Below are 8,198 nucleotides of genomic sequence, written 5' to 3'. Positions count from 1 at the left end.
ATTCCCTTTTTGGCTCAAAATATGCTTTTTTCCTATTTAGTTTAATTTAAATTATGTCCCAAATTTTCTTAAAAATCAGAGGAAGTAAGACAAAAAGACACTCCAGCCTTGCTGTGTTATCAGATAGCATTAAGTGTGAACTGATAAGGTGACCAGTATTCTGTTTTAGAAGTGCGTCTAGTTTAGATTTCTTTCTCTCAGACCTTTTCATCACTTTCAGGGATTAGGAGAATCTCCAGGCTGCCAAAAAGCTCTTACCAAAAGCCGGCATTTTCTATATCATCTGACTGAAGCTCATGGCATCGTCTAAACAGGAAGAGGAACTTGGAACAAACTTTTCTGTGTCTCTTGTAATACTGTTGAGTGCCAAAATCACTGGGATGTTTTCTGTAATTGGCTGCTTTTTCAGTAGAAATACTACCCTAAACCTACTGAGTTTTCATAGTTAATCTTCCTTGCTGATAGGAGAAGTTTGGGGCTTGACTGATGTTTCTTGACAAAAAGAAGTGTGTTTCTGAAAACATTCTTACTGTTTTCCACTTAATGCTGTTTGCTGAAATATCTAATTTTGCAGAGGGCACTAGAGATGTTACTCCTTCTATCTGCAAATAAAGGTAGGTCATAAAGTATTTCTGATATTCATCATGACTGTTCATGCTTTCATGATCTCAGTGATGATTTCCTGCCTCAGACTCTTTTGTATACATCTCTTGGAGATTTTAAGTAACCCTTCAGCCTTGCAGTTTTTGTCTGTTTCTGACTCTTACTGTATTAATAGGCTTCTTTATACTCTTACCTTTGTTGCCATCAGAATCTAAAGCTGAGATGAATTCTAGGCATAGCCTGTTTCCATTATTATCTTTATTTTGAAGGAATCATTTGTCTTCATTATCTGCAGCTGCATCCTGAAGGATTTTAAAAAGGTACATATGATATTTTCCACTTATGGGAGCTTGGGCTTTATGCAGGGCTTTCCCCCCTCCTCCTGCCTGTTAAAAAAAGAAGTTTCCGCTCCACTGCTGGCGTGACAGTATAGAAAGTGTCTCACAGACAGACTGTCTCTCAAAGAGGCAAGAATCCTAAAACCCAGCAGATTCATGTCTAAACCTCATTCTTTCCCTGCTGCATTATGAATCAGTGTACCCTGCTGCAGTTTCTTTCCCTCTGCAGTTTTCAGCATACTCCACCTTTTTAATTTCCTCTGTAGCTCTACCTACAGCTGGCAAACTAATCAGTTTGTCTGAGCAGTGCCCCTCAAAATATTTGTTTATGTGGAGTGAGTCTAGCTTCATTTTCTGTTTCCCATCATCTGCTGATCATCTTAATCTCTTTCAATGTTTGGTTCAGGTACTGGCTGGTCATCTTAATCTCTTTCAATGTTTGGTCCAGGTACTGAGCTCAAAGAACAATTATTTTCTTCAGAGCAAGGAGGTGAGGCACTAGAAAAAACATAACATGAGCCAGCTGTGAAAATGAGTGTTTGGCACACTTTTAGCATGAAGAGAAGCAGAGACTTTTAGCAATAGCACAAGTAAGAGAGTTATGAAGTCACTGTGTGGACTTATAGAAATGCACAATTCAATTTCTTCCCACTATAGGGTCTACATTGCTACAAACCTCTGTTGCCACAGAATATTTAATGTTGCAAACATCTGGCTTAGACTTAGACAGCTGTTGAACATAGCCAATTTCAGCTTCACTCCTTTTGCCTTCAGTCAATCCCTCCCACAGCCTTTGTTGCTGTGACCTACATTTTGAGCAAATGCTTTCTGATGGCATTTCAAAAGAAACTAATCTTGCACTCAGACTGAATCATGGCTGGATTGATCTGTGCTCCATATTCTGTGCATATGTAAGTTTATTTCTGCCTCCATCCCAGAGCAGCAAATCCTTAATGATCTGTCCTTACACACAGGCTCAACTGCAAGGCACAACTGCCTGGAAGGAACTTCCAGGGCTTTTCTTTCTCCAAAAGCTAAGCTGCTGCTGGCTACAAGGACTAAAGATTTATTAATGGTATCGAATCTTTTTTCAAAATTCTAAATGTGCCAAGGAAGATAAAAGCTTTCATTAATAACTTTAAAAACATGCCATAAGACTAATAATGATGCTCCAGTAATTACCACATACCCTGGTTATACTGTGCTAACTAAATTCCCTATCCAATTGTACTGTCAATAATACACCATGTGGAGAGCAGGATACCAGCGTGAGTGTTTTCCTTGAAGTGAAGCATCCTCGCAGCCTCCAGAGCTCTGGGATCAACAATGAGACAGAGTGAAAGAAAAGTACAAGAAAGGCAGCTACTCAGAGAGCTCTTTTAAGTTAAAGAATGTACTGTTAGATTTCTGCATGAAAATGGTGACATTGAAATGGCTCTTCGAGAACGATGGATCAATATTTGTCTCCTAAATGTGTCATATACCTACACCCTATAAGGCAACTTTATTTTTTTCTCCAAAGTACAGTGCCCATTCCCTTCCTGTTGAAGGTGCTGAAGCATCTACTGCTGCAGTCCATAAACTTGTCCTTATTGTTTTTACACAGACAGTGCAATTGTCCTGTTCAGGCATTATTAAAGCCTTGCTATTACAAGGGGACAGTCTGATTCAGACTTTGCTGTCACATTTACACAAGCACTCACTCCATAAGAGGGACTGCTGCAGAGAAAGTGCTACACTTATGGACTTGAACCATGCACTACCACACCCTCAGGTGTGGAAGGGTTTGAGTTTGCATCCCTCTGAAGCAACCTCTCATAGACTAAGAGCAACATAATAGAATAACACCAGTCTCTTTCCAGTCATCTCCCAGGACATCACTGGGATTATCCCTGCACCCACAGTGAAATGCTTCACGCTGCCACCAAAGCTGCAACATGGACGCAAAGGGAAATGCAATCAGCTGTAGTAATTTCTGGCACTGAGGCCCAGAGCTGATGGGGTTCCTTGCAGGGACATCTGGTCATTAACCCTCACAGAATAAGGGCTTTTAGATCCTTTCAGTCAGGACAATGGGCTATATGCTAGGAAACGCTAACTTTGTGAAGCAGAGATTTACCCACACCTTTTGGGACCTTAAAAGCTGGTAGCTATTGATTGAGGCAAGGGTGATGAAGCACAGTCACAGCTGCCTTCATCTTTCATATGGGGTCCATGGAGACCACACGTAGTAGCATGCAGAGTTCCCTATTGATTCAAGTGGCTTGGCAATTAAAAAACCCGTTTTCATTCTTTCAGTCATTTACCTTTCACCAGATGAAGCCAAGAGGCTCAACCAACCTCAGCCAATGGCTGCCCAACTAAGGTGGATGCGCCCAGCTGTAACTGCAGATAAAGCTGAGCACAGCTTCATTTCATGCAAGTGAGAGTTGCCTGGGACACACACCCCCCAACAGATGGAGCAATGTTTCCCAGACACAGACTGAGGCCAAAAACCTGATGAAGTGAAAATGGTGTGGCTCTGGAGAAAGGCCTTGCTCTGCAGAGAGCTGAGAGGGGAGGCACTGAAGCAAGGCTGTGTGAATGATTGATTTTCTGTGCTGCTTAAATCCTTCTCCTTTCCCTCCAGCTCTCCACTGAAATTCAAGAGATGACAACCACCGTGTGGGTCATTTGAACCCCATGGGGAAGAGGAGTGTGTCTTTCTGTCCCCAGGACTATTGTCCCAGAGTGTTTACAAAGGCTGAAGCTGAGGAGGGCCTCAAACCATCTTTGTTCAGCATAGAGCACAGTGGAGTTGGGGGCAGTAGAGGGGCTCTGTCCTCCTGTGCACTCCAGTAATACCAATGGTAACAACTATGGCAAAGGCATGGCCTCAGCCCAGTCCATTTGGGGGCTTAAAGCACACATGGACTTTCCATCAGGGAAGTGGATGTGTTTTTTCATAAATCACTTTGTTGCCTAAATAAAATAAAAGGCCATTTCATTTTCTTAGCCACAGTTTCATAAAACAATAGACAAGAATGCCCAGTTTATCATGCACATGGAAGACAAGACAGCAGAATAATGCATTCAAGCTACAAAGATTCCCAGAAACAATAGAGGACTTTGCCATGTGTTGTGGAGAAAACATCTCTGGTGAAGGCTCATGCAGGCTGAATGCCTTCTGGCTATTCTTGCAACACTATGCATGAGAAGACTGTAGTTGTACCAATATAGGACAAATGATGCCCTAAAAGTCACATATAAGAAAAAGCACTGTTGCTATTTTTAGAGTTAGAAATGCAGCTGGCACTCTCCAAATGGACTTTGAAAGAAATCCTTTATGCCTACACCCATAGTTTCCCTGAGCAGCCTTGCACTGAGATCTCCTAGTGCTGAAGTGTGTGTGTGCTTGGGCAGCTTTGAGCAAGGAACCATCTTCCTGTCAGGTGAGCAGCACTGAACACAACTTGCAGGACTGAAACCTCAGCTAGGTGGAGTGAAAAAGCTGTGTAAGACATCCTTAAATGTAAGGACACCCTTGCATCTATTTTGAAGTGATAAAAGTGTATTTCACACAAACACCTTCTGTTCATGGCTGCAATTCCTGACCATTCACCTTCCTGTCATTTCCTCCATTCCTGAGCCTTATTCCTCGACTCAGCCAGAAAGGCACATCTTGACTCTGTTCAGGCAGGGGCAGAGGAGGAGCAAGAGCTTCTTCCTTGACCAAAAGCAAGTTTTGTGCTGCTGAGTGGCACTGGCTCTGTGTATTGCATCCCTGTTGCTTCATGAGCCTTTCTCACATTTTGTTGCCATGGATAACCCTCCAGAGCCAGCCCCTTCCATCTTCTGTTAAACTCTGGACAGTGCAGAAACTCAGTGGACTCCACTGAGAACATCTGTCCAAACTACAGAGAGAAAACTTCATTTTAAAAAGCACCTTTACATATATGTGGGTACTTTGGTAATAAAATTCTTGCAAAGCAACAATGCAACTTCATAGGAATAAGTTTAAAATTGCTGCCCAGAGTGCAGTATAACAGGGTGATTATGTGCCTCCAGGACTGCTGAGTGAGGGAGAGATTCACACTATTCCCACCTGCTGAGCACCCTGGTGTTTGTAGGTTATTATCTTTTCCTTGAGACTGATCTCCTGTTTAGAACCAGCTATGTGAACTGTTCTCTTCACCAGCTGGATGTTCTGGGGCTGCCATTAGAGGCTGGTGCTGTTCCCAGGACAAAGAGTGGTGGCCCCCTGCCATCCCCACTGGCTGCCTCTGCCTCCAGCCACCCAGCTGTGACGCTGCTGCCTGCCACAGGAACGCTGGCACTGGGGCTCTCTTGAATCAGCTCCAGAAACTTAACAGTTAACTCCTGTCTTGCTTATAGAGAAATGTATTTTAAATTCTTATCCCAATATCTTCTTCTTCAACATACCAACTTTCTCTCCTCAATTTCCCTCTGTATTTACTTTGTGTTATTAGATGATGAAATCTGGCTAATGGGCACCCTAATTATTGCAGCATCCAAATGACAGGCTTCAGGCAAAATGATAATTACTTATTCAGAAGTATTCATAAAATTAACATATTCTGAATAAATTCAGGCTTAATTTAACAGGCCACTGCACTTATTACAAGCATTTAGCACATGCAATTGTTTAAACTTAGTAGAAAGCAACTTACTCTTTCAAAAAATATCCGGGTCAGAAGTAGATGTAACCATAATTTGCCCTAACAAGAGCAAATGTCTAACAGTTTAGGGAGCTATACAGCAATTTGTTCAAATGCTTGTAAGTTAAAAAGCCTACAAAGAAGCTCTTCCCAGGCTTTTAATTATGGCAAAGTATCCAAAGCCTTTCTTAAATTTTGTTTCTCAGCCAAAATCAAGAAGGAAAAAAGTTATAGAAAAAGTTATAAATTACCTTTTTCTTCTCCTCCTCCTCCCTATCTTGGAACAGACACAGGGCTTTATGCTGAAATCCTTCTATGATTCCAAGTATTATATTTGAGATTTATTAGACTTTGATATACAATGCAGAGTGTTCCCCACTGACATACTAACACACTAAGTACTAGCTCTGGTGAGAGGGGAAGGAGCTATTTGTGTTCACATGGAAAATCTTGTGTGCCACAGTGTCAACCCCCACGGCAAAATCAAAAAGCTTTGGGAAAATAATGGAACGATTCATTTCATAGCACCATTCACCCTACCTGCAGGAGTGTCCAGTGTTCCTTCTGTCACCAAACCTGTGTCACCTGTACATGTCTCATTGTATTTCAGCCTGGTTTCTCAAGACTGCGAGGAGGTCTTTCAGTCATGCCATCTCTGTATCTTTCAGTCAGGGAGAAGTGAATAACTTTTGAACAAAATGGGTCACTTTCCAATAAACTGAAAGAAAAGCAAGCAAGCTGTGTGAAAATCAAGTCCTATGGCATGATGGCTGTTTCACACACAGACAAACACACACTACACCTCTCTTAACTCCTCCTTCCCTTTCTTGAAAACACAGTTTTGTGCCCATACCACTTGGGACCCTGACTATGAGGTCAGGAGAAACATTGCAAGGTGTCCCCCATCCCAAGTCCTGGAGTATATTCTTAGGTATTTTTCCAGCAGGATGAAACATTGGCAGCAAACCAGTGAATTAACTAATTCTCCTGTTACTTAAACAATGGCAAGGAAGAAAGCTCTATCCCTGAAAAAGTTCCTTTTACAGCACTCTGACCATTTCCATAGCTGCCCTGTGACCTGTATTGAAGATTTCTTTTGTTGCTGCAACAAAATCAGCAACAGCAACATTTCTGTATAACCTGTACTGGAAATGTATAACCTGTAATGGAAAACATTACAGATCCTTGCTGTTTATTCTTCCTGTTCATCAGATAGTATTGATATCCAGTTCATTAAAAGAATTATGGAGTAAATCACACTTGAAAGAACAGGATACCAGTCAGGTCCAGATGCTTCCAATTTACTTCACTAAAATACTTCTGATTAAAACACATTACTAGTGACGTGTCTTAAAAGGAACTTGGACTTCAAGCTCTGTAATAACTGCAATATGTTCCCAGTCTCTAGCCTTGCCACATGCCTAAGCTCAGTGTTAAAAACTCCTGCAAAAAGAGTTATTAGGTGCTTCCTTCAGAGACAGGCTTTCTCACTGCAGTCATTGCTGATGTCCTGGCACACCCTATGAAGGATCATGCAAATTAATATCATTATTTAGATGTTCCAAACTCACTACGCATCATTATGGCATAGTGTCAGTTCTACACAAACTTCCACATATGGAACAATTTAAAAATCTCCCAGCTACAGCAAGAGAAATGGAAAGCAATAGCTACAGCAATCAGCAGCATCTTAAAAGCAGCAGAATCTCAGCACTGACATGGACTATATATTAGTGCTCAAGAGATCCTTCTGAGTAGCTTTGATATGCAGGCTCCCAGAAGTCTCAGGGAAGAGCCTTAGGCACTGAATTCTGGAGGAGAGAGGACCTGACCCACTACAGCTACTCCTATCTGCAATTCTGTAAGAACACTACAACTCCAATTGCACCTTTATCTCCCAGCACCAGCAGCTACTGAGACACGAAAGAAAACTTTCTTCAGCACCTTGAAAACTTTCTGTGAACTCATCAGACTTATGATGAAATCAATCCTCTAGCTCTACATGAACATCCTGTGAAGATTAACGTTGAGATACTTATCTGCAGGGCTTTTAAGAAATCTGTAGTTCAGACAGTCACCTAGGCTGTCACATCCTTTCTGCATGAGCAACTGAACTGTCTCTCCTCATGAGCCACTGGTTTTTGCAGGAGAGACCAGTATCTGGCAGAAGATCGTGGTATTGTCTGCTGCAGAAACCATTTCAAGCCTCACCATCTTCTTTTCTGGTTGCAGTGTGTGACCATACAGCAAATTCTAATGGCAAATCTTACTCAAGCTTGTAAAAGAGTTTAGCTGCCTTGTTCCTCTTTGTTCTGAGAACATGGCCAAAGAACTGTGTGCCTGCCACAAATCACGTCGGCAGAGCATCAGATTGTCCCACTTCTGACATGGCAGTGCTCAGACAGCATGTATTTTAAAAATATTCAAAGACTCTGGATTCTGTAGCCATGTGGGATTTGGGGCTTCCTGTTAGCAGAAATGTTCCCTTTGCACTCAGTGTGCAAGAAGCAATCACTTGAGCTAAAGCAGCACTAGGTTTTCAGAGCATACAGCACGCAGTGGGACAGCTCTGATCCACACAAAAAGAGCTGGTGAGACA

This window comes from Geospiza fortis, unplaced genomic scaffold, assembly GCF_000277835.1.
Source record: "Geospiza fortis unplaced genomic scaffold, GeoFor_1.0 scaffold171, whole genome shotgun sequence".
In the NCBI taxonomy this organism is placed as follows: domain Eukaryota; kingdom Metazoa; phylum Chordata; class Aves; order Passeriformes; family Thraupidae; genus Geospiza; species Geospiza fortis.
Note: the sequence above shows the minus strand (reverse complement) of the source record.